Source organism: Podarcis liolepis (assembly GCF_965112155.1).
Source record: "Podarcis liolepis genome assembly, chromosome: 13".
NCBI classification, from domain to species: Eukaryota; Metazoa; Chordata; class Lepidosauria; order Squamata; family Lacertidae; genus Podarcis; species Podarcis liolepis.
Window position 1 is genome coordinate 9,609,566 of NC_139573.1, and position 6,000 is coordinate 9,615,565.

The following is a 6,000-nucleotide window of genomic DNA, read 5'->3' on the forward strand; positions in this document are numbered from 1 at the left end:
GTCCAGCGCCGAGGGCCTTCTGGTGGTTCCCTCATTGTGAGAAGCAAAGCTACAGGGAACCAGGCAGAGGGCCTTCTCGGTAGTGGTGCCCACCCTGTGGAAAGCCCTCCCATCAGATCTCAAAGAGATAAACAACTACCTGACATTCAGAAGACATCTGAAGGCAGCCCTGTTCAGGGAAGTTGTTAATGTGTGACATTTTAGTGTATTTTTTGTCTTTGATGGAAGCCGCCCAGAATATTTGGGGAAACCCAGCCAGATGGGCAGGGTATAAATAATAAATTATTATTAGTAGTATTATAATGTCTAGTGCTGACTTCTGCTTGATTACCACAGCATCCCACAGGACCACCCACTTCTATCAAAAGGTTATTGAATATTCATGTATTTTATTTAAATGAAGAAATCAGTAGTAAAATTGATTATATATTTGGCTTCTGTGGTATTATGTTGTTGTGGTGGTGCTGCTTGATGATGATGATGGTGATAAAAATGATGATGATGATGATGATGATGCCTCAGGTTTCCTCCCAACAGCTCAAGGTTGCATGCTGGGTTCTTCTTTCCACTGTTATATCCTCAGAACAACCCTATGTTGCATTTTAGGCTCAGAGATGGACCCAATGTCACCCAGTGCAAAATGTTAACACCCAATCGTTTTCTCTTGATGTGAAAATTTCTGGACTAGGGTTTGAGTCAACAACATCTGCTCTGAAACACCATCAGAAGTTCCTCTGAGTTTTACCAGATCTATGGAAAATATATGATTTGCTTGATCACCCAGCGGAAATCCTGACAACATTTTCAACCCATAGAAGCCACTTGATTCTTTCTCTTTATACTATCCTCCAAATGGGTTTTTGTGTAAACTCAGATTCACTTTCCACCACTGTGATCTCTAGCACAATAATACATGCCGGTATCTTCAGCTTTCAGACCAGTCATATGTAGATAGATCAGCTTCTTGGAACTGTCTGTGAAGATTGTGAACCATCCTTTAGCAGAATCTGCATAATAAGTGGTGCCCCCATTAATTGCTGAGAGCCATTTGAGTCCCTTTCCAGGAGCTTGATGGACCCAGTGCATCCAGTAGCTGTCTATGTTGAATCCTGATGTTGTACATGTGAGTCGAAGGGAGTCTCCAGGTCTTTTCACATCCCCACCAGATTCCACCAGAGAAATATCTGCATGGACACCTGGAAAGAGAGAGAGATTTGAGTTGCAAACCTTACACATGTGGATTATAAAGAATTCCTGATAAATCACACCAACTGCATTCCAACCAAAGAGATTAAATACCTTTGAAAATGAAGAAGCTAAATATGAAATGTATCCACAGAAACATTTCTACTGGATTGTTTGGATGGAAAGCTGGTGTCTGTCTAACAGGATGAGGATATTTCCACAAGCTCAGCAGGAACCCACAGCAAGAGGACGGCTCAGGTTTAAAGCGTGGACTGTTCCATTATTTGCATATCCTCCTCTATATATAATATTTCCCAGAGGAGCTTTTTCATTTGAAATTCTTCTCAGTCCTTAATGCTTTTGTTTACATTTGCTTCTATACACATTTCCCTTGTGATTTTGTAAGCAGAACTTTTGGTCTGACATATTTAGCCCCAACATTAAGGACACATTATTTCTATATTTTATTTTATATTATCAATATTATAGGATCTCTCCTCTGATTTTTTAATGCCAGTCAATGCTTGTTGAAAAGGGAGCAAAAGAAGTCCTGAATTATAATAGAATATCCTTTTTAAAATGCCAAAGAATCAGGCAATAAAATTGTAGGGAAACAAAAGACAGGAGGTAGAAACAGATGATGAAAACAGTGATGATAGTTTTCATATTTCTAAATGGGAAAATAAGGGACTTCTAAAATATGGAGTAACATGTACCAAAGTACAGTGCTACCTCTGGTTACAAACACCTCGGGTTACAAACACTTTGGGTTACAGACTCCGCTAACCCGGAAGTAGTACCTCGGGTTAAGAACTTTGCCCCAGGATGAGAACAGAAATTGCGCGCTGGCAGCACCACGGCAGCGGGAGGCCCCATTAGCTTAAGTGGTACCTCAGGTTAAGAATGGTTTCAGGTTAAGAACGGACCTCCAGAATGAATTAAGTTCATAACCAGAGATACCACTGTAATTTATAATGTGCTCTTTTGCAATGAAAAGTTGTTGTGGATTGTAGCATTATGATATCTATTGACAGATGTGTGTTGTATCACTATGGGAATTTATTCTGAGAATAGACAGTAAATAAATTTATTATTTATTGTTTGGGGCAAAATGTACTTAACTGCCCTGGGACCTTGGTGTAGCAGGCAGTATATAAATTCTAAAAACAATGACAACAAGAACAAGAACAAGAACAAGAACAAGAACAACAACAACAACAACAACAACAACAACAACAACAGCGTTTTGCACTCCCACAAGTACTTGTCTAGCAGGAAAATAAAACCAGGGTAACTCAATAGAATTATTTATCCTAAGAGCTTTGGAGGCTAGGATAAGGAGTTTCTGCCACTTTTGTGGATAGATGGGGAACCAATGTAGAGAGACTTGATATGTATTTATTTGCTTGTGGTTTATTCAGCACAATCATTTAAACTGAAAGCTCTCCAGTGCCACCTGCAGTCTTTTAATTTAACACACAAAGGTTTTTGTCTGAGCTTGAGTTCATTTTCCACCACTGTGTCTCTGGCACAATAATAGACGGCAGTGTCTTCTGGCTTCAGGCTGTTCATTTGAAGATAAAGGTTGGTGCTGTCCTTGGAGGCAGTGAAACGCCCTTGGATGGTTGGGGAGTAGTGGTTGCTGGATGGGCTGTGATAGTAAACCAGCCATTCCAACCCTTTCCCTGGAGACTGCCGGACCCAGTTCATCCAATAGCCGCTAAGAGCAAAACCTTTTGTGGCACAGGTTAACCTCACAGATTCTCCAGGCTTTTTCATTTCTGGGCCTGACTGAGTGAGGACAATCTGTGAACTGGCCCCTGCAGAGAGAAGAGACACACTGCTTAACTGTGTGCAATTTAAAGCAAACACACAAAAACAGGTTTGTCGTCTGGATTAACAGAGTGACCCATTGTAGACGTAGCTCCCCACCCACCCCTATGTATATACAATAAAGATTTTAAAATGTATAACTTACATGGCAATCTGCTTATAAAGAAGAGGAAATTTAACAGCCACAGCATTTTAAAAAAGTATAATGGAAGTGTTGAGGACTCAAAGAAATTACTGAAGCAGATATTTGATTTAGTCTGAGGGGGCTGGTGTCAACCTTTAAAGGTGAAATGGATGCTTTCGTTTTTGCATATTTTGGGCGGGCCTGGAAACATCTGATATGAAAGAGATGTGGTTCACTGGATCTCAGCTTAAGCATTTCATTGCTCAACTGATAGTTCCCTCCTGGTTCAACAATCAAGTCCCCCCCACTGGGAACTCTGGGTATTGTTGGTCTGTGAGAGGAATAGAGGTTGCCTCACCACTCTCAGCACCCTTAACAAACTACAGTTCCCAGGATTCTCTAGTGTAGCCACAACAGTTTAAAGTGGTTTGATCCTGTGTAAAATATAAAACGCATATGGAGTGCAGGATAGCATCTTGTGTCTGAGGCAAGTTATCTTCAGATCCTGTTTGTTTTTTTCTTGCATGTATACCACCACCGCATCACAAGAGTTCTCTGAGTTAGCTCACAAAGCATAGTGCAGATAAAGACAAACAAACCCAAATGTTAGTATATTTTTAAAAACTTGAAATATTCCCAATTAAATTTTAAAAATCAAAACACAAATGGGAAGATGGAGTTATAAAATATGTTTTTTAAAATGTCTGGATGTATACAATAAGCTTCACTTAGTCCCAAAAAAGACCATAAAGATGATGCAAATCATTGGGAAGGTGACACCATAACTGGGGTACCAAAAGGGGGGTACTCTCACTTTAGCTTTTCCATTTCACTCATTTGCTGGAGGTGCTCAGAAGAAACCAGTGGTTCAGCAGCTCATTCTATACCTCAACAATCTCTCCCTGGTTCATAGGTCCAATCAGTGCTTTTTTCCTATAAAAATGTTTAGGGAAACTCTATTTTGACTCAAGAAAATCACCATTTTATAGTTCAAATTGGGGGAAAGAAACACAGTAAATGGACAAATGTACAAAGATTCACAAAATGTTTAGGGGTATGTGTACCCCTGCATCCCTCCAGAAAAAGCACTGGGTCCAATCCACCCTATTCCATTTCACCCCATCCATTCTGTTCTACTGTGTTTTGGATATATTCTGGGCACACTTTTCCCCCACAACATACACATTTCTTCAGTTTTCTTCAACACATTCACTAGTAGAATATGCATTTTGTACTCATCTTTTCTGTAATGCACTATTTTTCATGTACACATAAAGAATGCAAAATCTGGAGACATGTATAATCTAACTGATGGTTGTCTCCCTATCCACAAGGAACTTCAAGAGTGCTGGATTGGGTTAGTCCATCTAACAGAACAGGCCAAGCAGATTCCTCTCTGTACTTTGCTGTGAAAAGCGTGAAGTGGGCAGACACTCAGAAAATGGGAAAGTCTAATCTCATTTCAGAGAAAGGCAGTGTCCCTGGATCATGTGACTCAAAGAGTAGGTATGTTGGACTTGAAGAAGAAGACAAGTTTCCACTTCAATGAACTGGGTATATGGGTTTATACCCTTGGGTATATGGAAAGAATATTTAGTTAGAGAGCTAGATTGTGAGACTAAGAAGAGAAACTCTCTCAATTTTAAGTGAAAATTGAGATTGGCTATCTCTTTTGGCTGACTAGCTTAGAAATTGAAAGAACTTCAAAAGAAAGTGTGAAAGTGTGAAAGAAAGAAAGAAAGAAAGAAAGAAAGAAAGAGGACAAACCGCAGATGAAAAGATTGGGTGGTGCAGGAGAGGGCCAGATGAAAGTGAAACATTAAATTTGTGCATCCTGTATTCATCTGTTTCAAAAGAGCAGTTCCTAGACACCTGCTTCCTCTGGTTAAAGGAGATTTCTCTCTCTAGTATCTCCTCTATTTGTGGTTTTCTGGTTTCTATCATTTTCTAAGTACCTGCTGTTCTGTGGGGTTCCTCAGTCTCCACTACCATGGATCACGAGTGCCGCCATCAGCAAGTCATTGGTATAGCTGATTCCATATAAATCCCGACTGGATTCCTATCACTATGCAGTTCTTGTATACCAATCTCTGGCACCACTTTAGCTAATGGGGCCTCCTGCTGCCACCGGAGCACGATTTCTGTTCTCAACCTGAAGCAAAGTTCTTAACCTGAAGCACTATTTCTGGGTTAGCGGAGTATGTAACCTGAAGCGTATGTAACCTGAAGCGTATGTAACCTGAGGTACCACTGTACTCAAGAACCAACACTGGCAGAGTCTGGCAGAGGGAAAACAAGCCTTTAAAACAGAGTTTGAGTTACACAACCTTTTCCCCAGGTTCATTTATGCTGGGTTGTCAGGTCATGTGACTGAGATGAATGGGCTTAGTATCCCTCTAAATTCCCTATCCTCTTGTGCCACCCCACCGTGCCTATGCAATGCCCCTTTTTCCAGGCTTAAGGGCCACTGGAATAGTGGAGGGAAGTGCAGGCTGTTGTGCAGCCAATGATTTGCATGGAGCAGGTCTCTGGTTCAATTCCTGCCTCTTCCAATTAAAAATGGGGGAAAGCCCTCCTTGGAGATGTGGTGCCAGCCAGCGTTGACCAAGAGTGGTGATTCTGTGGTCCTGCAGTTGACCTGGGACTTCAACTTCCACAAGCCCCAGCAGGCTGAAGCAATAGACATGGGTGATGGAGGTCACAGTGCAACATCATCTGGAAGTCCACAAGTTCATCAATCTTACTGTAGACAATCCCAAGTTACATGGATCTGTGGGTCTGACTATAAGACCTCATTGTGTGTTCCTATGTTATGATCCATGCTAATTCATTTCTGAGGATCACTGTATTGCAGAATT